The sequence below is a fragment of the Calonectris borealis genome, chromosome W, assembly GCF_964195595.1.
Source record: "Calonectris borealis chromosome W, bCalBor7.hap1.2, whole genome shotgun sequence".
Classification (NCBI taxonomy): domain Eukaryota; kingdom Metazoa; phylum Chordata; class Aves; order Procellariiformes; family Procellariidae; genus Calonectris; species Calonectris borealis.
Genome location: NC_134351.1, coordinates 18,871,308 through 18,898,804, shown reverse-complemented (window position 1 = coordinate 18,898,804; position 27,497 = coordinate 18,871,308). Strand labels below are relative to the sequence as shown.

The following is a 27,497-nucleotide window of genomic DNA, read 5'->3' as shown; positions in this document are numbered from 1 at the left end:
TCTGAGTTAAATTTATATTTTGCTCCCACCAAAGGTTTCTATCATGTACCATAAACTTTATTTCTGAACATCTAAAAAATACTATTCAAAATAATTAGAAAACTCCCACAAATATTCTTCTGTCAACATTTTTTTAGCAACATTTAACTGAGTTTAGATTTGGCAGAACTTTTCTAGTTGTATGTAAGAGAGAAACTTAAAAGGTTTTTTACTATTAAGAATAAGCATAGGGATATTAGGTGTTATTGCAAAGAGTGACAAACGATTGGTGCTATGTCTTTATTCCTGACCACTACTCAGGTACTCTCCGTAAAAATGAACTAGCAGTCTGAGTATACTCTGCTTGAAAATACCACTTCTAAGTAGAAAGATGTTCAAAAACAGTCATGTAAATCTCTCTCTATCTATAATCCTTTTTTGATTATATGTACTATTGTCGAAGTGTTAGGCTACCCTCAAATGCAAGGTAACTTCATCCCCTTCCAAATACAAAAGATCAAATACAGTGACTACAGTCTAATGTATTTTTGCCTAAAAAATACTGAAAAAGGACAAAAATATTTTATGGAAATCCAAGAGAAATTACATTCTCTTATTTTAATACAGATTAAGGTATCTTGGACTAACTAAAATGATACATGAGATGGAGTGGAAAAGGTACGTGTCATCTATGAAGAATATGGGAATTATTTTCTTGTCTCATTCAAATACCAAAGAATACTTAAGAATGGTGATTTTCAAAGAGATGATTGCTTCAAAGCATCTCTCTCACTGTATTAGCAGTAGTGCAAAACCAAGGTAAAATTGTGTTATTGCACTAGACCTAATAGTGTACATCTTTCTCTCCTCAAATCCTATTCACATGAGATTGTAATGAATTTTTTGTAATAAAACACAGCCATTCAAAAGAAAGAGAAAAAAAAATTAAGGTAATTTCAATAATATTTTTTTGAAATTTAGGGAAAACTGTTGTTTGTTTGTTTGTTTAACAGCTAGATTAAATAGATTTGTAACGGTTTTATAAACAGTTTTTAAAAATAGATGCTCAGCAATTTTTTAATGCTGATTGCTATTCCTCCCACATGAGAAGAAAACCACTTCAAATTATTACAAGTGGTATACGGACCAGAGAAGGTCCCACCACAGGGCTTTGTCCTTTTCCTCATGTTATCAAAAGTATCGTCTAAGCAGTAAATGAAACGGGCATAAAAATCCAGAAAGAAAGCAAAGTATATTTAAGAGGCATTTAATGTTTAAAGTTTGTAAGAAATTGATACAAGAAAGTGCTCGCTGCTTGCTCATACAGATAATACGTAGACATCTGTACACAGACTATCTAGAAGATATTCTTCAAAATTTACTCATGAATAATAATGTTAAATAAGATGCTGCACATTTCAGATAATGTTGCAAAATTTGTGGAATATTACTGTATTTCTCCAGTAGAAAATCCTTTCCATCATTTCTATTAAATTACGTTATTTTCTGAAAGTCTAGTTGAATTACTTCAGGCTGAGTCTGCCCAAATGAGTGTAAGTGCATAAAGGGTGTTGGTCGACAACCAGCTGAATATGAGCCAGCAGTGTGCCCAGGTGGCCAAGAAGGCCAATAGCATCCTGGCTTGTATCAGAAATAGTGCGGCCAGCAGGACTAGGGAAGTGATCGTCCCCCTGTACTTGGCACTGGTGAGGCTGAACCTCGAATACTGTGTTCCGTTTTGGGCCTCTCACTACAAGAAAGACATTGAGGTGCTGGAGCGTGTCCAGAGGAGGGCAACAAAGCAGGTGAAGGGTCTAGAGAACAAGCCTTATGAGGAACGGCTGAGGGAACTGGGGTTGTTTAGTCTGGAGAAGAGGAAGCTCAGGGGAGACCTCATCGCGCTCTACAACTACCTGGAAGGAGGTTGTAGCGAGGTGGGGGTTGGTCTCTTTTCCCAAGTAACAAGTGATAGGATGAGAGAAACGGCCTCAAGTTGCGCCAGGGGAGGTTTAGATTGGACATTAGGAAAAATTTCTTCACCGAAAGGGTTGTCAAGCACTGGAACAGGCTGCCCAGGGAAGTGGTTGAGTCACCATCCCTGGAAGTATTTAAAAGACGTGTAGATGTGGCGCTTAGGGACATGGTTTAGTGGTGGACTTGGCAGTGTTAGGTTTATGGTTGGACTCGATGATCTTAAGGGTCTATTTCAACCTAAATGATTCTACGATTCTATTCTATGAAAATATAAAATATTAAAATTTCCATGGAAGGAGAAGTTCAGAAATAACCAGATTAAAAAACATTGGTATTATACCCTCTTGCTTCCCTCTGGCATTATGGGAATCCAGATTACAGACCCTATAGACTACTGATGTAGGTCTGGTGGACACAGGTCAAGGGAAACAAAAATATCTCAAGCGTCTGATATATGAAAGTGCCTCGGTTCAGAATGACATGACCCAGAACAAAGTATCTTGCTTTGATTTTTTTCTAATGTGAAATGTAAGCATTCTAAATGCCACAATTTCAGGTGGCCAACTGCATCTCAATAGAGACTTCTCTCCAGATGTACTTTAGATATTAGAATGAATCAGGTGCTGAATATCCATGTATAGAAAGTTCAAATTTGATATGGCATAAACACTCAGTTAAAAGAAGTAAAATCACTGCTCTTGAGAAAACCTGATTGTGAGATGGCTGATAATGACCCCTTGGAAATAATACACATCTTATGCAAAGCCAATTATGTTTATACAGTCTTAAAGCATACAGATCAAGAAGTTATACTGTGCATATTAATATCGGTTTGCACTGAAAATGACAAAGATTTACTGAAGAGCAGCTGTGTATGAATGGTATTCAACTGGATTTATCTACACCTGGATTTATTCTGGGAAACTTACTCTGGCATAAATATTCCAAGGGTTCAGGTTTGGATATTCCCATCACAGGGGAAAAGGCCACCCATGGAAAGCTACTTGTCCTGGTTTCGGCTGGGATAGGGTTAAATTTCTTCCCAGTGCTGTGTTTTCGATTTAGTATGAGAATAATGTTGATAACACACTGATGTTTTCAGTTGTTGATAAGTACCCTCCTAGTCCAAGGACAGCTCCCATGTTCTACCGACTGAGCTAGGTGCACAAGATGGGAGGGAACATAATCAGGACAGCCAGCCCAGCTGGCCAACGGGGTATTCCATACCATGTGACGTCATGCTCAGTATATGAATGGTAGGCGTGTTCCAGGAAGTAGCGATCCCTACTTGGTTATCGGTCAGTGCGGGTGGTGAGCAATTGCATTGTGCATCACTCATTTTGTATATTCTATCATTATTATTATTATTTTCCCTTTTCTGTTCTATTAAACTGTGTCTATCTCAACCCACGAGTTTTTCTCACTCTTGCCCTTCCGATTCTCTCCCCGTCCCACTGTGTGTGGGGGAGTGAGCGACCAGCTGCGTGGTATTTGGCTACCTGCCACGTTAAACCACGACAGTCCTTTTTGGCGCCCAACGCGGGGCTCGAAGGGTTGAGATAACGACACATCTGACCAAAGTGTGTTAAGGAAAAATTGTTATAAGCATTCGTTATATTGATTGGTCACAATGTTGATGTATTGGCTGTCAAAGTTGTGGGGCTGGCTCTCAATGTTGGGTCATGTAATACCTTGCTTGCAGTATATGTTCCCTTTTGTGCTGTTTATTATTATTCGGAACTGGGCCAAGATTATCATTTTGCTGCTGTTTTATGAGGTGATAAAATCATTGGTCGTAAGTCTAATCTGGTATCTGTACTCGGCACTGCTGTCATCTCTGTACCTCGGGAACCACCTCTTAGAAACTATTAGTAATTGCACTTTTTTCTCCTCAGAGGATGAATTTAAGGGGGAGACAGGATGGGACACTTTCTCCCACTTGTTCATCTTCCCTTCCATATTGTCAGAAACTCCTTTTTCTTCTATCCTCTTCACGAAGATGTCCACACTATTCCCTGAGAATTTTGAATATCCTTGGGATGTTCAAGCAAGCATGATCATATTGCTACTATGTCTCCTGAATGTGGTTCAGGCCTTGTTTAGGGTTAAACAACTATTCAGGAATACTGTCCAGAGATCAACCCTCAGAAACAAGAAAAGAGGGAGGGCAAACAGCGGTGCCTCATCAGGGTGGGCAGAGCGGTGGGTCCCGGGGGCAGCAGGTGGCAGGAGATCAACCCCGGCAACAGACACGGTGGCTGCTCAAAACCCCACGACAGACACTGCAGCTACTTCAACCCCCACGACAAGCACTGTGGCTACTCAAACCCCGGCAACAGACACCGCGGGTACTCAACCCCCATCACAGGCACTGCAGCCACTCAAACCCCGGTAACAGTCACTACAGTTACTCCAACCCCCATGACAAGCACTGCAGCTACCCAAACCCCAGCAACAGGTACTACAGCTGAACCAGAGGACCAACCCATGCTGGTATCCATCGCCCCTGTACAGAAGAAGAAATCTTGGAAGCGGAAGTCAGGTCCTTTAAAAAGGGATGATGGAAAAGCAGGGCCATCATGAGGAGGGGAGGAGGAAGAGGAAGAACTCATAAACGAGATGGAAACCACCCGATCCCTATCCCTGGGTGAGTTGCGAGATATGCGGAAAGATTTCAGCCGTCGTCCAGGCGAGCATATTGTTACCTGGCTGCTCCGATGCTGGGATAATGGGGCCAGTAGACTGGAATTAGAGGGGAAGGAAGCCAAACAGCTGGGATCCCTTGCTAGGGAAGGGGGCATTGACAAAGCAAGTGGAAAAGGGACACAGGTCCTCAGCCTCTGGAGGCAACTGCTGTCAGGCATGAAGGAAAGGTATCCCTTCAAGGAAGATGTTATATATCGCCTAGGCAAATGGACCACTATGGAGAGAGGTATCCAGTACCTGAGAGAATTAGCCAGGCTGGAGGTGGTTTGTAGTGACCTGGACAACGAGGAAGCGCCCAAAGATCCAGATGAAGTCCAGTGCACGTGACCCATGTGGCGGAAGTTGGTACGGAGCGCACCAGCATCGTATGCCGGTTCGTTGGCAGTACTGTCCTGGAAAGAGGAAGAAGCACCAACTGTGGATGACGTTCTGAGCAGATTCAGAAGAAACTGTCTCCTGCTCCCTTGTCTCAGCTGTGGAGAAACTGTCCCGGGAGGTCCAGCAATTCAAACAGGATATGTCCTATTCTCCACCTGTACGGGCCAGTATCTCAGCCATTAGGAGTCAGCGTTCTTCTGCTCAAGAGGGAGGATATAGAAGGTACACAGCACGGGGCACCCTGTGGTTTTACCTGCGTGACCACGGAGAGGACATGAGGCAGTGGGATGGAAAACCTACCTTGACCCTAGAGGCACGGGTACATGAGTTGTAAGGAAAGATAATCACACAAGGGGGTTCCCCCAGAAAAAATGCTGCTCCAGTTTTCAGGAAAACCCTGTCTCACGACTGTCCAGTTTCCAGTGAACAGTTCCCCAGACAGAGTAGAAGGGCTGATCTTACTTTGGATTGTAATGAAGGAATTCTTGACTCACGTTTGCAAGAAGTGAGAAACAGATAGTATGACGAGAACTAGAGGGGCCCTGCCCCCAGCCAGGGGGAGGAAAGGGACAACCGGGTTTACTGGACTGTGTGGATTCGATGGCCTGGCACATCAGACCCACAGGAGTATAAGGCTCTCGTAGACACGGGTGCACAGTGTACCCTGATGCCATCAGGCTATAAAGGGTCAGAACCCATTTGTATTTCTGGAGTGACAGGGGGATCCCAAGAGTTAACTGTATTGGAGGCCGAAGTGAGCCTGACCGGGAATGAGTGGCAGAAGCACCCCATTGTGACTGGACCAGAGGCTCCGTGCATCCTTGGCAGAGACTACCTCAGGAGAGGGTATTTCAAGGACCCAAAAGGGTACCGGTGGGCTTTTGGTATAGCTGCCCTGGAGACGGAGGAAATTAAACAGCTGTCTACCTTGCCCAGTCTCTCGGAGGACCCTTCTGTTGTGGGGTTGTTGAGGGTTGAAGAACAGCAGGTACCAATCACTACCACAACGGTGCACTGGTGGCAATATCGCACCAACCGAGATTCCCTGATCCCCATCCATAAGTTGATCAGTCGACTGGAGAGCCAAGGAGTGATCAGCAAGACTCGCTCACCCTTTCACGGTCCCATATGGCCAGCGGGAAAGTCCAATGGAGAGTGGAGACTAACAGTAGACTATTGTGGCCTGAACAAAGTTACGTCGTCATTGAGTGCTGCCGTGCCGGACATGCTAGAACTCCAATACAAACTGGAATCAAAGGCAGTCAAGTGGCATGCCACAAATGATATCGCTAATGCGTTCTTCTCATTCCCTTTGGCAGCAGAGTGCAGGCCACAGTTTGCTTTCACTTGGAGGGGCGTCCAGTACACCTGGAACCGACTGCCCCAGGGGTGGAAACACAGCCCTACCATTTGCCATGGACTGATCCACACCACACTGGAACAGGGTGAGGCTCCAGAACACCTGCAATACATTGATGACATCATCGTGTGGGGCAACACAGCAGAAGAAGTTTTTGAGAAAGGGAAGAAAATAATTCAAATCCTTCTGAAGGCCGGTTTTGCCATAAAACAAAGTAAGGTCAAGGGACCTGCACAGGAGATCCAGTTTTTAGGAATAAAATGGCAAGATGGACGTCGTCAGATCCCAATGGATGTGATCAACAAAATAACAGCCATGTCCCCACCAACTAGCAAAAAGGAAACGCAAGCTTTCTTAGGCGTTGTGGGTTTTTGGAGAATGCATATTCTAGATTACAGCCTGATTGTAAGCCCTCTCTATCAAGTGACCAGGAAGAAGAATGATTTCAAATGGGGCCCTGAGCAACGACAAGCCTTTGAACAAAATAAATGGGAGATATTTCAGGCAGTAGCCCTTGGGCCAGTCTGGGCAGGACAAAACGTAAAGAATGCGCTCTACACCACAGCCGGGGAGAATGGCCCTACCTGGAGCCTCTGGCAGAAAGCACCAGGGGAGACTCGAGGTCGACCCCTGGGGTTCTGGAGTCGGGGATACAGAGGATCTGAGGCCCACTACACTCCAACTGAGAAGGAGTTATTGGCAGCATATGAAGGGGTTTGAGCTGCTTTGGAAGTGGTTGGTACTGAAGCACAGCTCCTCCTGGCACCCTGACTGCCGGTGCTGGGCTGGATGTTCAAAGGGAGGGTCCCCTCTACACATCATGCAACCGATGCTACGTGGAGTAAGTGGGTCGTGCTGATCACGCAATGGGCCCGAACAGGAAACCCCAGTCGCCCAGGAATCTTGGAAGTGATCACGAACTGGCCAGAAGGCAAAGATTTTGGAATATCTCCAGGGGAGGAGGTGACGCATGCTGAAGAGGCCCCTCTGTCTAATAAACTACCAGAAAACAAGAAGCAATATGCCCTGTTCACTGATGGGTCCTGTCACCTTGTGGGAAAGCATCGGAGGTGGAAAGCTGCTGTGTGGAGTCCTATACGCCAAGTTGCAGAAACTGCTGAAGGAGAAGGTGAGTCGAGCCAGTTTGCAGAGGTGAAAGCCATCCAGCTGGCTCTGGATATTGCTGAACGAGAAAAATGGCCAGTACTTTATCTCTATACTGACTCATGGATGGTGGCAAATGCCCTGTGGGGGTGGTTGCAGCAGTGGAAGCAGAACAACTGGCAGCGCAGAGGTAAACCCATCTGGGCTGCCGCACTGTGGCAAGATATTGCTGCCCGAGTAGAGAACCTGGCTGTAAAAGTACATCACGTAGATGCTCATGTACCCAAGAGTCAGGCCCCTGAAGAACATCAAAACAACCAGCAGGTGGACCAGGCTGCTAAGATTGAAGTGGCTCAGGTGGATCTGGACTGGCAACATAAGGGTGAATTATTTATAGCTCGGTGGGCCCATGATGCCTCAGGCCACCAAGGAAGAGATGTAACATATAGATGGGCTCGTGATCGAGGGGTGGACTTGACCATGGACGCTATTGCACAGGTTATCCATGAATGTGAAACATGCACTGCAATCAAGCAAGACAGGCGAGTAAAGCCTCTCTGGTACGGAGGACGATGGTTGAAATATAAATATGGGGAGGCCTGGCAGATTGATTATATCACACTCCCACAAACCCGCCAAGGCAAGTGTCATCTGCTCACCATGGTGGAAGCAACTACTGGATGGCTAGAAACATATCCCGTGCCCCATGCCACCGCCCGGAACACCATCCTGGGCCTTGAAAAACAAGTCTTATGGCGACATGGCACCCCAGAAAGAATTGAGTCAGACAACGGGACTCATTTCTGAAACACCCTCCTAGACACCTGGGCCAAAGAGCATGGCATTGAGTGGGTATATCACATCCCCTACCACGCACCAGCCTCCGGGAAAATCGAACGATACGATGGACTGCTAAAGACTACGCTGAGGGCAATGGGTGGTGGGACATTCAAGCATTGGGACACACATTTAGGAAAAGCCACCTGGTTAGTCAACACTAGAGGATCTTTCAGTCGAGCTGGCCCTGCCCAATCCAAACCCTTACGTACTGTAGAGGGGGATAAAGTCCCTGTCGTGCACATAAGAAATATGCTGGGGAAGACAGTCTGGGTTACTCCTGCCTCTGGCAAGGGAAAACCCATTCGTGGGATTGCTTTTGCTCAAGGACCTGGGTGCCCTTGGTGGGTAATGTGAAAGGATGGGTAAGTCCAATGTGTACCTCAAGGGGATTTGATTTTGGGTGAAAATAGTCAATGAACTGAATTGTATGATGTCAATTGTTATATGATATTGTATATCATTATTTCTATGGTTGCTATCAATGGTATAGCAGTGAAAATCACCCAGATTAATTAAGGATGAACTAACTCCGATGAAACCGAGCAAAGTGCAACGATGATAGAACCGGACGAGCGCAGCAATAATAGAACCCGAACTGGCTTCAGGATGCGACAGTCCAACACTACACACCATCTCTCCTGCCCTGAAAGACTGTTATGACAGATGGAGCCCAAAGTCATGGACTAAATGAACTCAATGGACGTTTTAGAGGGATAGTCCATAGACTAAGGGAATGATATCTCTGTGTGTGTATATATTTATATAAAAAAAGAAAGATGATGGTGTTTAATTGGAATGTATTGGAAAATGTGAGACCTAAGCACAACGTAAATGGTATGGAATAAGGGGTGGATACTGTCCTGGTTTCGGCTGGGATAGGGTTAAATTTCTTCCTAGTGCTGTGTTTTGGATTTAGTACGAGGAGAATGGTGATAACACACTGATGTTTTCAGTTGTTGCTAAGTGCCCTCCTAGTCCAAGGACAGCTCCCATGTTCTACCGACTGAGCTAGGTGCACAAGATGGGAGGGAACACAATCAGGACAGCCAGCCCAGCTGGCCAATGTGGTATTCCATACCATGTGACATCATGCTCAGTATATGAAGGGTAGGCGTGATCCAGGAAGTAGCGATCGCTACTTGGTTATCGGTCAGCGCGGGTGGTGAGCAATTGCATTGTGCATCACTCATTTTGTATATTCTATCATTATTTATTATCATTATTTTCCCTTTTCATTTCTATTAAACTGTCTTTATCTCAACCCACGAGTTTTTCTCACTCTTACCCTTCCTATTCTCTCCCCATTCCACTGGGGGCGGGGCAGGGAGTGAGCGAGTGGCTGCGTGGTATTTGGCTGCCTGCCAGGTTAAACCACGACACTACTTCAGAATAATTGTTCCACACCAATATCCCAGTTCAACCTGGAATACCAGAACATGCAGATAAACACTTGGTGTTAAATTTATAGATACAGAACAAAGTAGTCTGATTCAGCTCCCACGGAACAAAGGGAACGCTCTCTTTTACAACAGAGAAGCAGCATTTGGCCATGAGATGCATATAACTCTCCCCCTGAATATTCATTCTAAGGCAAATGGGGGATACAAGGTTCTAAAATATGACAGATCCAACTTGTGTTTCTGCTTTTTTTCACTTTTTTATTAAAGAAATGGCTTAAGGCATGCGTTATGATGCTTAGTATTTTTCCCTAGAATGTCTATCAAATACAACATTAGACTTAAACATATTACCTGCAGTTACTTGTATTCTTTCAAGTTCAAGGCTTATGTAAAATATTTTGTAATTTACAGTTTACCAGAAATACCTTCACAATATACTGCAGTATAAAAATTTATGAGTTGGGTTGATTGTTGGGGGGGGAATGGAAATTAAATTTTTATGATAAATGGGCAAATCCCTCCTTGCATCCACATCCTGATATTCTCCTACTAGTTCTGATGATAATGAAGAAAAAGTGTGGAAATAAGTTAGTATCTATTAGGTACATCAATTTGCTTTTGCATGCTTCCTCCAACTAATTGTTTCATTATTCTTATCTCATATAATGAAAACCAGCTTTCTATCTGAAAGAAACAGAAGCACGAAAGGCAGTCACCTGATTCAATACAGAAGTCATCCTCTTTAGCACCTATTATCACATCAGTAACACAGTGCTACAATCAACACTTACAAACATGGGTGTCCTAATTTAGATCCTTTGTCTGCAGCACTGAGCACCAATACCTACTGAGATAACTATCACCATCAGCATTAAATAATTATATCAGTACTGCTACATTGAGTTCTGTCGTGGTTTAACCCCAGCCAGCAACCAAGCACCACACAACCGCTCGCTCACTCCCCCCACAGTGGGATGGGGGAGAGAACCAGAAGGGCAAAAGTGAGGAAACTCATAGGCCGAGACAAAGACAGCCTAATAGGTAAAGCAAAAGCCGCGCACGCAAGCAAAACAAAACAAGGAATTCATTCACTACTTCCCATCGGCAGGCTGGTGTTCAGCCACCTCCAGGAAAGCAGGGCTCCATCACGCATAGCGGTTACTTGGGAAGACAAACGCCATCACTCCGATCGTCCCCCTCCTTCTTCTTCCCCCAGCTTTATATACTGAGCATGACGTCATATGGTAAGGAATACCCCATTGGCCAGCTGGGCCAGCTGTCCCAGCTATGCTCCCTCGCAGCCTCTTGTGCACTTGGCAGAGCATGGAAGCTGAAAGTCCTTGACTAGCAGGGTACTTAGCAACAAATAAAAACATCGGTGTGTTATCAACATTCTTCTCATACTAAATCCAAAACACAGCACTAGGAAGAAATTTAACTCTATCCCAGCTGAAACCAGGACAGTATCCACCCCTTATTCTATACCATCTACATCATGCCTAGGTCTCACATTTTCCAATACATTCCAATTAATCACCACCACCTTTCTTGACATTTGATATATATACACACACATATCATTCCTTTAATCTATGGGCCATCCCTCTAAAATGTCCACTGAGTTCATTTAGTCCATGACTTTGGGCTCCATCTGTCATAACAGTCTTTCAGGGCAGGAGAGATGGTGTGTGGTGTTGGATTGCTGCATCCTGAAGCCAGTTCTGATTCCATTATCGCTGCGCTCGTCCGGTTCTATCATCACTGCACTTTGCTCGGTTTCATCAGAGTTCATTCTTCATTGATCTGGGTGATTCTTACTGCAATTCTGTTGATAGCAACCACAGAAATGATGATATACAATATCATATAGCACTTAACATCATACAATCCAGTTCATTGGCTGTTTTCACCCAAAATCAAATCCCCTTGAGGTACACACTGGACTTCCCCATCCTTTCACATTACCCACCAAGGGCACCCAGGTCCTTGAGCAAAAGCAATCCCACAAATGGGTTTTCCCTTGCCAGAGGCAGGACTAACCCAGGCTGTCTTCCCCAGCATATTTCTTATGTGCACGACAGGGACTTTATCCCCCTCTACAGTACGTAAGGGTTCTGATTGGGCAGGGCCAGCTCGAGTGACAGATCCCCTGGTGTTGACTAACCAGGTGGCCTTTGCTAAATGTGTGTCCCAATGCTTGAATGTCCCACCGCCCATTGCTCTCAGCGTAGTCTTTAGCAGTCCATTGTATCGTTCGATTTTCCCGGAGGCTGGTGCGTGGTAGGGGATGTGATATACCCACTCAATGCCATGCTCTTTGGCCCAGGTGTCTATGAGGGTGTTTCAGAAATGAGTCCCGTTGTCTGACTCAATTCTTTCTGGGGTGGGGTGCCACGTCTCCACAAGACTTGCTTTTCAAGGCCCAGGATAATGTTCCGGGTGGTGGCATGGGGCACAGGATATGTTTCCAACCACCCGGTGTTTGCTTCCACCATGGTGAGCACATAGCGCTTGCCTTGGTGGGTTTGTGGGAGTGTGATATAATCAATCTGCCAGGCCTCCCCATATTTATGTTTCAGCCATCGTCCTCCATACCAAAGAGGCTTTACTCACTTGGCTTGTTTGATTGCAGCGCATGTTTGACATTCATGGATAACCTGTGCAATAGCGTCCATGGTCAATTCCACCCCTCGATCACGAGCCCATCTACATGTTGCATCTCCTCCTTCTTGGCCCAGGGTGTCATAGGCCCACCTGTGGAGGAATCAATGCCTGAGAGTACAAGCAGTATCATAGCGTTGGTAAACAAGAAGCCATGGGAAGATGGAAAGTGAAAGAAGCCGTGGGAAAAAGGGAGATAAGAGGTGGCAGTTAACGGTTCTGAGGGCGTGACAAAGATAAGGAAATTAGAGGAAGAGTGTCGAGATGACCTTTGCTTAGGGGAGGTACTAGGGAATTCTTTGAAGTGTATACGTGGCATAATGTGAGGTATAAAAAGGCCCTTGTGCTGTATAATAAAGGATTTTTCGTCTTCGTCTTCGTGCCCACTCAGACGGAGTCCGTGTCCTTACTCGCCACAAATGGCGCCCGAACAGGGACCGGGACATTCTGTCTGAAGGGCCATAAAGTCGGCAATTGTCGATCCGGTGGCAAGCCCCGCTGAACTGCCAAAGCTGTTGAAAAGAAACAGGAAAAAAGCCGCTGGAAGAAGACGGGATAAAAGCTGTTGAAAAGAAACAGGAACGAAAGCTGTTGAAAAGAAACAGGAACGAAAGCTGTTGAAGAGAAACAGAAAAAAAAAAAAAAAAAAAAAAAAAAAAGCCGTTGAAAGGAAACGGGAGAAGAGCTGTTGAAAGGAAACAGGATAGTGACGTCGAATCGTCTCTGCAGAACAGAGGTGAGCAGCGGGGGGCGGTAGTCATGGGTTTAAACATGACAAAGGAGGAAAAAACTGTTTGCAGGACCATGGAATTGATCCTGAAAAAATATCAAGTAACCATGGATAATGGGGACTTGAGACGACTCCTGAAGTGGGTGACAACCACCGTTAAGGGAGTCGATTCTACTAACATTTATGATCCAAAAATTTGGGATGAAGCTGGCACCCAGCTTTGGGATGCTGCCACTCGTTCGGACTCGGTGGCTGCAGGACTGCTAGCGCCTTGGAGGACTCTGAATGAGACCCTAAAAAAGCACGTCAGTGCTAAAGACAAGCTGAGAGGTGAAAACTCAGGAGGGAGTACATCTGTGGCCAAAGAGCCTTCTGCGCCCCCGGCCACTGAGGCTGGAGCGGTGGCTGCCTGCGGGGAGCAGGGTAGCGGCAGTGATGATCCCAATCCGTTTGATCCGGGACCAGTCAACCCAGAGAAAGAGCCGGATTTATATCCCCCGCATGTGCATGATATGTGGAAGGGGATTCAAAGGGAGGCAGAGAAAGAAGGGGACTCTGACCTCGCGGCTAAGCTCCATGAGGTCCGGGCGTTCCCGGTGATTTATGAAGCTCATCACAGGCCCCGGTGGGAGGCTCTGAGTTTCCAAGTAGTGAAGGAGTTGAGAAGGGGAGTGATTGAATTTGGCCTCAGTGCCCCTTACTCTGCGAATATGCTAGGGTCGGTCATGAGGAGTTATACGTTATGTCCGCTCGATTGCAAAACGCTGGCGCAATTGTTGCTCTCCTCTGCTCAGTTTATGGTCTGGAATGGGGAGTGGCGGCGACTCTGTGAGGCAAAAGCCCTGGAATATTTGGAGCGTCCCGCAGCAGATCCAGTGAGATTCTTGGGAGTTGACGCATTGGTAGGAGAGGGTCGATATGCCACTGCCCATGTCCAGGCACAACTCCCAATGGAAGCCCTAAATGATTCAAAGAATCTTGCCTACCTAGCATTTATGAAGGTCCCCGAGGTAGGGAAGCCCCAGCGCTCCTTTACTAATATTAGGCAGGGACCACAGGAACCGTATATGAAATTTATCGAGACATTAAAAGATGCTTTGGACAAACAAGTAGAGAATGAGGAAGCGCGGAAAATATTATTACAAAAATTGGCAATTGAGAACGCTAACGCGGATTGCCAGAAGGTGCTCCGTCCGTTAAAAAACCCTACGGTAGTTGAAATGATAGAGGAATGCAACCGTGTGGGGACCACGGAGCACCAGGCTGTGGCGATGGCTACTGCTTTTGCAAACTTTAAGTGCAGCCAACAGACGTGCTTCAGCTGTGGCTGTCCTGGTCACTTTAAGAGACAGTGCCCGCAGGCAGGCAGGCGGAGGCGGGAACTGGCTGACTCACAACTGGGAACGTGTCCAAAATGTAGGAAGGGCCGGCACGTTGCGAATCAATGCCGGTCGCGGTATGATAAAGACGGTCAGCCTATCCAGGGAAACGGATGCAGGAGCGCGGGGAGGGGCCGCGCGATGATACAAGCAACCCCCCATGCGATGATGGAAACTGCCCCCAGCCCCCTGCCGGCATCCGTGCCTCCGAATTATCCGCCCGGACACGGGGAAGTGCCGGCGTGGACTTGGCCCCCTCCCACCCAGTGAACCTGACTTCTACGGCTGTTCAAGCGGTGCCCACCGGAGTGTGGGGGCCGCTAGGCGGCGGTTACAGCGCACTCTTACTGGGACGTTCATCCGCCACGTTACAGGGCTTGTTCGTTCTCCCTGGGGTTATCGATGCAGACTATACGGGAGAAGTTAAAATCATGTTGTGGACGCCTGCTCCGCCCTGTTACGTGCCGGCAGGAGCACGAATAGCACAGCTCGTCTACTTTCGAGCTGCCCCTCCTGCGGCGGAGCCTCAGGAACGGGGGAGTGAAGGTTTTGGTTCCACCGGCACGCCACAACTGTGGTGGGCGCAGCCTGTCGCTGCGGGGCGACCGCAGCTGACTTGCTGCCTGTCAGGCGGTGGCCTTCAGCAGTCTGTGCGCATCAGCGGCCTTATTGATACCGGAGCTGACGTGACAGTCATTGCGCAGTCACACTGGCCAGCTCAATGGCTGACGAAACAGGTCCCAATTGCCCTTACATGTATCGGAGGGCAAACAGCACCACTGCAGAGTGTTCAATTAATTCAAATCGAGGGACCGGAGGGTCGGCGGGCCAATGTCCGACCGTTCATTCTTCCGGCCCCTCTCACGCTGTGGGGACGAGACTGTTTGTCACAATGGGGAATCATGCTGGGGACAAATTTATCCTAGGGGCTACTGATCGGCAGCACACCCTGAAGTTGCAATGGTCCTGTGAAAAGCCTATATGGGTGGATCAGTGGCCCCTCCCCACGGACAAGCTGCATCACTTGCAGGACCTAGTTGCTGAGCAGCTGCGCACTGGGCACATTGTGCCATCCACGAGCCCATGGAACTCACCAGTTTTTGTCATCCAGAAGAAATCAGGAAAGTGGAGGCTCCTTCACGATCTAAGACGTATAAATGAGGCTATAGAGGACATGGGAGCTCTACAGCCAGGCCTCCCTTCACCAACCATGATACCTATGAACTGGCACATCACTATAATAGACCTTAAGGACTGTTTTTTTACCATTCCGCTACACCCAGATGACGCGCCGCGGTTTGCTTTTACTGTACCAGCGACCAATGTAGCCCAGCCGAGTCAACGGTACCATTGGACGGTGCTCCCGCAAGGCATGAAGAATAGTCCCACCATATGTCAATGGTTCGTGGCTCGGGCCCTTAGTCCAGCCCGCGCCCAATTGCCTGAAGTCGTAATTTATCATTATATGGATGATATCCTTGTAGCAACCCCCTCTGAGGCCATGATACCAGGGGCCATGGAGGTTGTCGTAACGAGCCTCCAGCGTAACGGCTTGATAGTTGCCCCAGAAAAGGTGCAGCAGACTGCTCCCTGGCAATATCTAGGGTGGCGCATTACTGAGCAAACTGTGATACCGCAAGGGCTCAAGATCAGTAGTCAGGTCCACACCCTGACTGATTTGCAGAAATTATTGGGCATCATCAATTGGGTAAGGCCTCTGTTGGGAATCAACAATGAGCTGTTGAGACCTCTGTTTAATTTGCTAAAAGGTGATCCTGCGTTGGGGTCTCGACGAACGTTAACCCCCGAGGCTCAGCAAGCGTTGCAGCGGATTGCTACAATGATATCGGCTCGGCAAGCACAGCGCTGTGATCCAGAGCTTCCTTTTCAGTTAGCAATAGTGAACACTGACTTCCAACCATATGGTTTGTCGTTTCAATGGAAGCCAACACCCAGCGGCGAACAGTTGTTGGTCATAGAATGGGTGTTTCTTCCCCATCAATTTGGGAAAACCATCACCACTAGAGCAGAAATGTTTGCATCCCTGGTCATGAGAGGGAGGCAACGGTTGATAGCACTGTGCGGAAAAGAGCCACACACCATTTACATCCCTGTTGTGATGCCTATGTTAACTTGGTTGATGCAAATGTCTGTACTTTTTCAAATGGCTATGGAAGGTTTTACAGGAGCGATTTCTATTCACCCTCCCAGTCATAAATGGCTGCAGTCCCCGCTACCATTGCAGCAATTGCCGAAATGTAGCGTGACCCCTTTGGACGCTCTAACGGTCTTCACGGATGGGTCCGGGCGTACGGGTAAGTCTGTCCTTGTCTGGAAGGACGATCACGGTCAATGGCAATCTGATATTCGGAAACAAGACGGTTCACCACAAATCGTGGAGTTGGCAGCAGTGGTACGAGTGTTTGAGAAATGGCAATGCCCCGTCAACATCGTGACTGATTCTGCATATGTTGCAGGGGTAGTGTCCGCATAGAGTTTGCTTATTTGAAAGATGTAAATAATGCCCAGCTATTTGCCCTGTTTAAAACCCTCAGAGAATACATTCATCAACGGATCCACTCTTTTTTTATATTACATATCAGATCTCATACTGCATTGCCGGGGCCCCTAGTTGAGGGAAACCGGTTGGCTGATTCGCTTGCAGGGGCTGTTGTTGTTCCGGGGAAATTTGAGCAAGCGAGGCGTTCACATAACTTTTATCATCAGAACGCTAAGGCCTTGGCTAGAATGTTTCATTTACCACTTATGCAAGCACGCCAAATTGTCACTGCATGCCCTGAGTGCCAGTGTGCGGGCCCTCCACACCCGGGAGGAGTCAACCCTCGTGGCTTGCAGGCACTTGAACTTTGGCAGACTGATGTTACACATCTTCCCGACTTTGGTCGACTCAAATGTGTCCACGTCTCAGTGGATACGTTTTCGGGAGCAATTGCAGCCACAGCCCACACAGGGAAAAATCCCGGGATGTCCGAAAACATTTTCTTCTTGCTTTTTCCATTCTCGGAGTACCGAGCAAAATAAAAACAGATAACGGCCCCGGGTACATTGCCCAAGCCACACAGACATTCCTGCAAACGTGGGGAATCACTAATATCACGGGAATTCCACACAGTCCCACAGGGCAAGCCATTGTTGAGCGTGCGCACCGTTCGCTCAAAGACATGTTAACAAAACAAAAAGGGGGAGTAGGGGATTTGACCCCACAGGAAAGATTGGCAAAAGCCGTTTATGTTCTTAATTTTCTCAATCGGTGGGCTGAGGAAGGTGGACCCCCGATTTGCAGACATTTCGATTCTGTTGAAGGTCATGAGGCAATCGTAAGGGACAAGGCGTGGGTAAAGGTGAGAAACCTGGAATCTCATGAGTGGGAAGGCCCGTTTTCATTGATAACCTGGGGTCGAGGGTATGCTTGTGTCTCCACAGATCGAGGACCAAGATGGGTACCAGCGCGGTCCGTCAAGCCATCTTTTTCGCCGTTGTCGCAAGCGTAAGCACGTTATGGGCCCCATCACAGCCCAAAGAGAACATCTGGATCACCCTTGCGAATCAGACAGGCCAGAAGACCATTTGCCTTTTGCTCTTGTAACCTGGAGATCCTTTTTTCCACCTGCTTAGTGGGACTCCCATGGAACAATTGGACCCTAGGTCTCACGGAGCCGCATGCAACACTTTGTAGTGGCGGCCGCAATGTGACTGACAATTGGGACGGATGTTTGGTGTACCATCCGCCCTGAGCGTAGAGCCACAAGAGATAGAATTATTGGGGCTTGGCAAAATGGGTAATGAGTTTGACTGAACTGGGAATTATACGTTTGATTGTATTCGTATGTAATCTTGTGTGTGTACTATGTTTATTGCAATGTGTGAGATGAATAATAGAAAAGTCAGTTAGCTTAGTGTTTGTTGTAAAAGAAAAAGGGGGAGATGTGGAGGAATCAATGCCTGAGAGTACAAGCAGTATCATAGCGTTGGTAAACAAGAAGCCATGGGAAGATGGAAAGTGAAAGAAGCCGTGGGAAAAAGGGAGATAAGAGGTGGCAGTTAACGGTTCTGAGGGCGTGACAAAGATAAGGAAATTAGAGGAAGAGTGTCGAGATGACCTTTGCTTAGGGGAGGTACTAGGGAATTCTTTGAAGTGTATACGTGGCATAATGTGAGGTATAAAAAGGCCCTTGTGCTGTATAATAAAGGATTTTTCGTCTTCGTCTTCGTGCCCACTCAGACGGAGTCCGTGTCCTTACTCGCCACACCCACCGAGCTATAAATAATTCACCCTTATGTTGCCAATCCAGATCCACCTGACCCCCTTTACAAATCCCCTTGTGTGATTGTTTTTCCTTGCAACTCACGTACCCGTGCCTCTAGGGTCACGGTAGGTTTTCCATCCCACTGCCTCATGTCCCCTCCGTGGTCACGCAGGTAAAACCACAGCATGCCCCGTGCTGTGTACCTTCTACATCCTCTATCTTGAGCAGAAGAACGCTGACTCCTAATGGCTGAGATACTGGCCTGTACAGGTGGAGAATAGGACATATTCTCTTTGAATTGCTGGACCTCCCGGGACAGTTTCTCCACAGCCGAGACAAGGGAGGAGGAGACAGTTTCTTCGTATTCCCGGAGTCTGCCAACCACGTCATCCACCATTGGTGCTTCTTCCTCTTTCCAGCACAGTACTGCCAATAAATTGGCATACGACACTGGTGTGCTCCGTACCAACTTCCGCCACATGGGTCGCGTGCACTGGACTTCATCTGGATCTTTGGGCGTTTGGTCGTTGTCCAGGTCACTATAAACCACCTCCAGCATGCCTAATTCTCTCAGGTACTGGATACCTCTCTCCATAGTGGTCCATTTGCCTAGGTGATATATAACATCTTCCTTGAAGGGATACCTTTCCTTCATGCCTGACAGCAGTCGCCTCCAGAGGCTGAGGGCCTGTGCCCCTTTTCCAATCGCCTTGTCAATGCCCCCTTCCCTAGAAAGGGATCCCAGCTGCTTGGCTTCCCTACCCTCTAATTCCAGGCTACTGGCCCCATTATCCCAGCATCGGAGCAGCCAGGTAACAATATGCTCGCCTGGACGATGGCTGAAATCTTTCCGCATATCTCGCAACTCACCCAGGGATAGGGATCGGGTGGTTTCCGTCTCGTTTATGAGTTCTTCCTCTTCCTCCTCCCTTCCTCGTGATGGCCCTGCCTTTCCATCATCCCTTTTTAAAGGACCTGACTTTCGCTTCCAAGATTTCCTTTTATGTATAGGGGCAACTGATACCAGCATGGGTTGGTCCTCTGGTTCAGCTGTAGTACCTGTCGTGGGGGTTGGAGTAGCCGCAACGCCCGTCGCGGGGGTTGGAGTAGCTGCAGTGCCTGTCATTTTGTTGTCAGATCCCGAGACCTTCTCTTTCCCTTGAGGGTTCTGGATAGTGTTGAAGAGGGCTTGGTAGGCATGGGCCAGGCCCCAGTACGCTGCAGTAATCTGGGTCTCTCTGGAATTGCCAGGGTGACAGCATACGTTTTCCAAATATTTTACTAGTTTTTCAGGATTCTGCACTTGTTCAGGGGTGAAGTTCCAAAACATTGGAGGTGACCACTGTCCTAGGCACTTGCCCATACTATCCTATACACCCTGCCACTCATAACTATCCAGCCTCGGGGCAGGTCCCTGGGTGGTATTCTTAAATAGTTGTTTAACCTTAAACAAGGCCTGAACCACATTCAGGAGACATAGCAATAGGAACATGCTGGTTTGAACATCCCAAGGATTTTCAAAATCCTCAAGAGCTATTGCAATCGGCCTGGAGGAGAAGGGGAACGTGAAGGAAGCTGTCTCCCCCGTAAATTGGCTCTCCAAGGAGAAGGGGTAAAAAGTGTAATTACTAATAGTTTCCGAGAAATAGCTCCTGAAGCACAGGAATGACGGCAGTGCTGAGTACAATCCCATGACCAATACTTTTATCATACCATAAGCCAGTGTTACACAGTGTAGCAAAACTATAACCTTAATCCATCTCCCAGAGATGACAATCCCCACATAAATACCGACAAACAGCAGTATATACAGCCAGTAAGGTGCTACATACCAAAACTTCAAGTACAGATCCGACAACTCTGAGAGCAAATTAACCAACATTGTGACCAGCGACTACTAAACTGATATAATGAATGCTTATAACAATTTGTTTTAACCCGCTCGGGTCAGATGTGTCGTTATCTCAACCCTTCGTGCCCCACGTTGGGCGCCAAAAAGGACTGTCGTGGTTTAACCCCAGCCAGCAACCAAGCACCACACAGCCGCTCGCTCACTCCCCCCACAGTGGGATGGGGGAGAGAACCAGAAGGGCAAAAGTGAGGAAACTCATAGGCCGAGACAAAGACAGCCTAATAGGTAAAGCAAAAGCCGCGCACGCAAGCAAAACAAAACAAGGAATTCATTCACTACTTCCCATCGGCAGGCTGGTGTTCAGCCACCTCCAGGAAAGCAGGGCTCCATCACGCATAGCGGTTACTTGGGAAGACAAATGCCATCACTCCGATCGTCCCCCTCCTTCTTCTTCCCCCAGCTTTATATACTGAGCATGACGTCATATGGTACGGAATACCCCGTTGGCCAGCTGGGCCAGCTGTCCCAGCTATGCTCCCTCGCAGCCTCTTGTGCACTTGGCAGAGCATGGAAGCTGAAAGTCCTTGACCATAGGGTACTTAGCAACAACTAAAAAAATCAGTGTGTTATCAACATTCTTCTCATAATAAATCCAAAACACAGCACTAGGAAAAAAGTTAACTCTATCCCAGCCGAAACCAGGACACTATATTTCAGATTATTAGAGGAAAAGAAGAAAAAAAAAAGCACTGCCCTGCACCAGTTATCATGGCTTGAAAGAGAAAGATAATACAATCTCAACTAGAAGACATAAAAGAAACAATAAGAAAGTAGTTTGGAACAAATGAATACAATTTTTAGGGCAAGAAACAGTAACCATGATAGAAATAACTTTTAAAGCATACTGTATAGATGCTGGGTTGGATCACAGGAACTTGCTTATTATTTGGAATCAATTTCCTGTAGGCAGAAATCAATACACAGAAAAAAATATAAATAATGAAATATTTTCAATAAATATGAGGCATGGGAAATCCAACAACTGCTTTTATATTAGCACATCATAAATCTACTGTCTAAAATACACAGTCCAAAAGTACAGGAGACATCAGCAAAATTATATATAATATTATACCAAAAGCAAGAAGGTAAGAAGGAAAAGTTATTATAACTTCCTTTTCTACGGGTGTTCTAGCCCTGCAAAAGCGGATGACCTCCTAACCTGTCAGAGAACAGAAAAAAGCATAAGCCAAAATCTATGTGGTCTTCCTAAAGCCTCAGCAACTGTTGTAAAAATGAGAACTTGATTTGTTTTCCTCTTCATTGATCATGACACATTGAGTTAAATCAACAGTGTCCTCAGCTACCCCATTTCTCTGGTCCTCGGTAGCTTGGCATAAAACTTTGGTACTGCAGTTAACACAAATCCTCAGTCTACATTAAGCATACCTTGTCATTTAGCTCTGAACATGTACAAAATTTTCCTCTGCAGTTTCTTATAGTGTCAAATCACATGAACTAATATATTTTTAGGTCTAACACTTGATCCCAACCCACTGAAGCAGGTCATTACTTCATCATCTTGATGCAGCGGGAAATGGACTGACCTCAGTGGCTGGGTCAGTGCTGTGTGCAAGGGAGCGCAACAACTGAATTCTGAATAACTGCACATACTAGAAGGGATATTATTGTTCAGTGTAGATTCCCAAAATATGGGTACCTTAGTCCTAAGAATGTCAATTACATATTGTCATTATTGGTATTACCATATTTCCAAATTGTGTTGTAAATAGAGCACTTATCTGAATTGGGCAATTCCCACTTTGCAGACGTGGAAGTCTCGGACACAACACAGCGACCAATGTGATCAAGTTAGTGCCGCTTTATTGCCCAAATAGCTCGGTTTATATACATTCTTCTACCCAGATACACACGCATCTAGTCCCCCTATTGGTCTACAGTCAGCAAGCACGCGAATCTTAACATACACAGATTGGTCAAAAGCATGTGTCCACGCGAACGCTTCCCCCGCCTGCATTCCGTTACCTAATCTACTGATAGTTACATTTCTCAGCCTACCTCCCTATTCTGCTATCGCTTCAGAGACTCTAAAACTACAATTGCCCTTTAGCAACCCTTTGCCTTATACTGTTGTTAACAAATCCTCAGTGCTTGGAGTGTTCATAGGATGTCCGTTATTTAATAAAAATCCTTCCACACCACTTAACTAATATTTTGATCACAGTCCATCTCTGACAGGTAATTTCAATCTTTCATCTGTTCCTAGAAGCATTTGCTATAACTAAATAGACATACATAAATATAAATATGAGTATAAAATACGTTAGAGTAGTAGTATACCTCATGAGATCCTCAGTGCCTCTAGTAATCAGATCATTCCCATATGTTCCATATTTTTGAAGCACCCAATTTAAGATTGTGGGATTTCATTTACATAAGCATTTATTGCTTGACATTGCAAACAAAGTCAGAGGAATCTCTGCTTTGAACATGGCTCTACAATATCTTGCTATATAATAAAAAGGTACTCAAAAACATTTGTGAAGTACTAAATGATGATTATCACATAATGAATAAATGCAGAAAAATCTCAGAAAAAAATTAGCTGCCCTAATGGCCAACTATAGGGAAGAAGGTGCTAAGCCGATGCATTATCAAAAAGGAGAAAATCCAATGCTGAATAACACATCAAATTATTATAATGCATTCCTTGATCTCCAGTGAGTAAAGCAGAGATCTACATGTGTTTCTGTATTTGAAAATGGTGTTCATTACTAAGAAATGTTGAGAATTAAAGTTGCGTTATTACTAAATAGTTTTTGTGCATATTATATATATGTTAGTATAATTCTTAGAGCATTATAAATCCTCACCATCTCCTGCATTTCTGAATTTCCCTATCAAGTATTCAAGCCATTCATTTTATAATGGGAAGGACTTTCAGACTCTACAGCAGAAATTCCAAGTTCTTTTCAATGGTGATACTGTCAGAGATGAGGATCTGAAGTCTAACATCTGATTTCCTTTGCCCCTGAGCAAATGATGTGACACAAAGGGGAGTTAATATTATGCAAAATCCCCCTTCACCAAATCCAAAACCTAAAAACCCCCAGGAGTTGGAAACAATCCAACTGCAAGGACAGTAAAGAAAAGCCAAAACAAAGAAACCAGAGTACCTGAAGGGTTCTTGCTGAGCAAACATCGGCTGACTGCCATGAGAAATGCCAGCAAAGCACCCCTTTCCAAAAGCTTTACAATCCCTTTTGGCTTTTAAAAACCTCAGCATTCAAGTTAAATTCTATACTTCTCTGCTAGATTTTTATCTCCCTAAGGGAACATTGTACGTGAAAAATCTGGAAATTTCAGGTTAAAGGACATTTCCTAACCATCCAATGAATTATTGCATACATAGACAGGAAAATAGAGGTTGGGGCTCTTCAGATACTGTTATTTCAAGGACTAACATGCCTTTGAGACTTTGCCATAGGTGATATGAAAAGCAAGAGCAAACTTCGAATACAACAAAAAATAATCTACTGCAAGGGATGCTTTATTGCAGGCAGTCATGCTTAGATGGCCAGATGGCATCAGTGGCAAAAATGTCATCTCTCATCTCTACTTGCCTAGAAACTCTGTCCCATATAAGACCTGGCTATAACTGTTCATCAGTTGCAACTTATACGCTGTGTTTTTGTAATTCACTGCAGCTGAAACCGAATGCAAAATGCAGAATCTCGGTTTGCACAGACTGACTATAGGAGAAGATCACTGTGGTTTTCTGTTCTTGTGCCTCCCCTGGTTTCACCTGAAAGTTTTACTCCTAATTTTCTAAAGAACTATTGGCTCAAACTCTGAGGTATCATAAAGATGTTTGGTGTACGAGTCATTATGGAAATACACTAGTCTGAAGCAATGCAGATCAGATAGCTGAGGATAAATCATACAAGGAGCTGTGGATAATAGGCTTTCTGAGCCAAGGAGAAATTAGGCAGTATTATTAGGAAAGTCTGTGAAACTTCTTCAGAAAAGACCTTTTTTAGGAATGAAACTCACAATCCTAGTGTTAAAAAACCCTAGGAATGGCATCAGAAAGCCATATACCCTCGCAGAAGTAATTGACTGTTATTTTGTCTGTAATGGATTGGTTGGAACATGACTTAAAAGTGAGCAGAAAAAAAACCAGCTGCTGCTTACTTTTATATTGTATTTACTAGTTTTCTTATTTTGAATAAGTGTATTGATATTCTGGAAGAGCACAAGATCCTGCTTGTCAATAGTAACTCAGTATTAATAAAGTCAGTGCAATCAAATGGCAGTAAAGATATAAAAGTGGGCAAGTGGGATCACTTTTAGAAAAATTAAAGGAAGATACCAGCTCTGGCTTTCATTTCATAGCAACATGAAGGCCAATGTTAGGAACTAGCCAAGAAGGCCAATCTGAGAGTACAAATACAATCTGGGTTTAATATTAATATTAATTTATTAATATCCCAATGTGATCTGAACATTTTTGTTGAACTACTTAGGCTGTAGGTTGGTGCAGTATTAGCCAATGGTGATCTTATTCCCTTTTACACAGGAGGCTTTCCATTTCATTTCATAGTCTACTTCATGATCCACTGTGACATTTTTATCATCCTTTCAAAGACGAAAATCCAATCAATTTGTTCTGCTTTAATTGCACTCAGTCTCATTGTTCAGAGAGGCAGTAAGCAAACTGCAGCTTGGTTTCATTATCCTATTGCTTTGTGACATTAAATTTAACCTATGTTATTTTTCTTAACCATGAGCATGCCTGTGGAATTTGAGTATTTTCACATATCAGATCATACAGAAGAAACAGCTTTCAGGAGAAGGCTTTTAGAAGTTCTTGCACTCTGCAGCCTGAAGCAACTAATGTGCAAGACAAGACAACTATGGGCTGGAAGAGCACGCTGGGCTGCGTCAATTGAGGAGACAGCATGTCATCCTCATGGCATCCTTACTTCCTTTAGCATCAAGTTATCTGCAGATGCTCTGGCTTGCAACTGACCACTGGCTGTGCTGCATATTAGAAAACTAACTTTTTCTGGCTGAGCATACATTGGCTTGAATAAATCTTCAAGGCAATGATCAATGTGAATAAGTGTTAAAATTTTACTTCAAAGCAAAGTTGGTGTATTAGCCTGAGGTTAGCCCCTGTAACAATGTCATTTTGAGGAATGTACATTGGAGCCACAGTGTGAATCTCAGGAAATGCTCACACAAACCCTCCCCTACTCAAAAAAAGATTGAAATTCAAAGAGGGGCAATTTTGCCTTTCTTCGAGCAGTTGTATTTCAGAATTCTTTGACTCAGACATTTGAGCAAAACTCAAAATGTATGCAGGTGCAAGGAGTTATCTTTACCTACTAATCTACTAAAATCTCTGATTAAAATCTGAGTAGAAGGGAATACTTTGACAGAAAGGTGCATTAGCTGGGGTTAGGGAAAGACCTCCTCTTCCTGACAATATTGGCCTTTCGCCATGGCCATTGCTACCAGTTCACAGATAAAGAACTTAAGACCAGAAGAAATAATAAGATTCTTATCTGACTTTCTGTCTCAACAGCATTTGAGTCTAAACCCCAGTATTAGGTGCAGTCATTTCAGTAACAAAAGTGTTTAAATTCAGAGCAGATTAAATTGTTATATGCTACAGTATACTAGGGGGAGTAAGGTACCCCTCTTCCCAAAGCTCTTGTAGTATCAGGAACCTGATGCCTTTCCAAATTCCACAGTTAGCAGTTGGTTAGACTCTGAATACACCAGCAAAACATATAACCATCATCATCCTCCTCCTCCTCCTCCTTCTATTCCCTCTATCATTTCAGAGGACTGATATTCCGTGATGGGTTCTCTGTCTGTATTCAGTGCTAAAGAATTCACTTCCAGAGCCTGGAAAGCAATCAGGAAATGTCTCATAACATCATGACGGGCTCAGAAGAAAGGTCTAGTTGTTTCCCCCAACAGTGGCCTTAGATATGCTCCTGATTCCAGGCTGTCAGTCCACAACTCTTTCTCTTGCCGTAGGACTAAAAGACTGCATATGCTGTGAACATAATCTTGCTCAATTTTCAAATTTTCCCACAATGTTCATTAATAGCAACAGATTCAGTTGTCAGAGAAAAAAAAAGTGCAACTTTCAAAAAGGATCTTTCCAAGAGTATGTGGCCTGTAAGGACAGAGTATTGTTTCCATAAAAAAACTGAGTGTGGGCAGGCAGAAAGAAGGGTCTCCCTGAGCATGTGCACAGTGTGCACAGCCTTCTTAGATTAAATGTAGCTCTTATGGAAGAGAAAGAATTTAATAGTTCAGTGTTCTTTAAAAGTTAAATACTTTTACACTAAAAGTATAATCCAATTTCACTCTCTAGCATGGTTTTCATCCAGATCTGGTAGAAAATGTACCCTTTCTAAATGTGAATGAAAGATGTTACAAAGCAGAACCCAGAATGCAGCAGAATGAAAGACGTGCCAGTCAGCATCCTGGTGACCTACTTTTATTGTAGCAATCCCATTTTAGAAGATATGTCACTATTTTTTTTTTTAGGAAAGCTGCACAATGAGGTGTCAGCAAACATGCTGCTTATCATTAAAGATGTTGCTTGATGACTGCAAATACTTGTCTGTATGACTGACAATTTTAGTCAATGAGCTCCCACAGTAATGTGCAGTATCACATTCCTAAAGGAACAAATACTGTTATGTTTCTACAATAGAAATACGTGGGACTGAGCAAGTTGCCCATCTACAGTAAAGGTGTAATTTTATGGATTCTAAAATTGTAAAAACTGGAGAGAGACATGTTTTCAGATGGCCAATGAG

At 45.1% G+C, this 27,497-nt stretch overlaps 1 protein-coding gene across 1 annotated transcript in view; it reads right to left on the bottom strand.

The window, feature by feature from the left end:
- Positions 1–27,497, bottom strand: part of LOC142074727 (potassium/sodium hyperpolarization-activated cyclic nucleotide-gated channel 1-like) — a 298,373-nt gene that overhangs the window by 128,994 nt on the left and 141,882 nt on the right. The window lies entirely within an intron of this gene.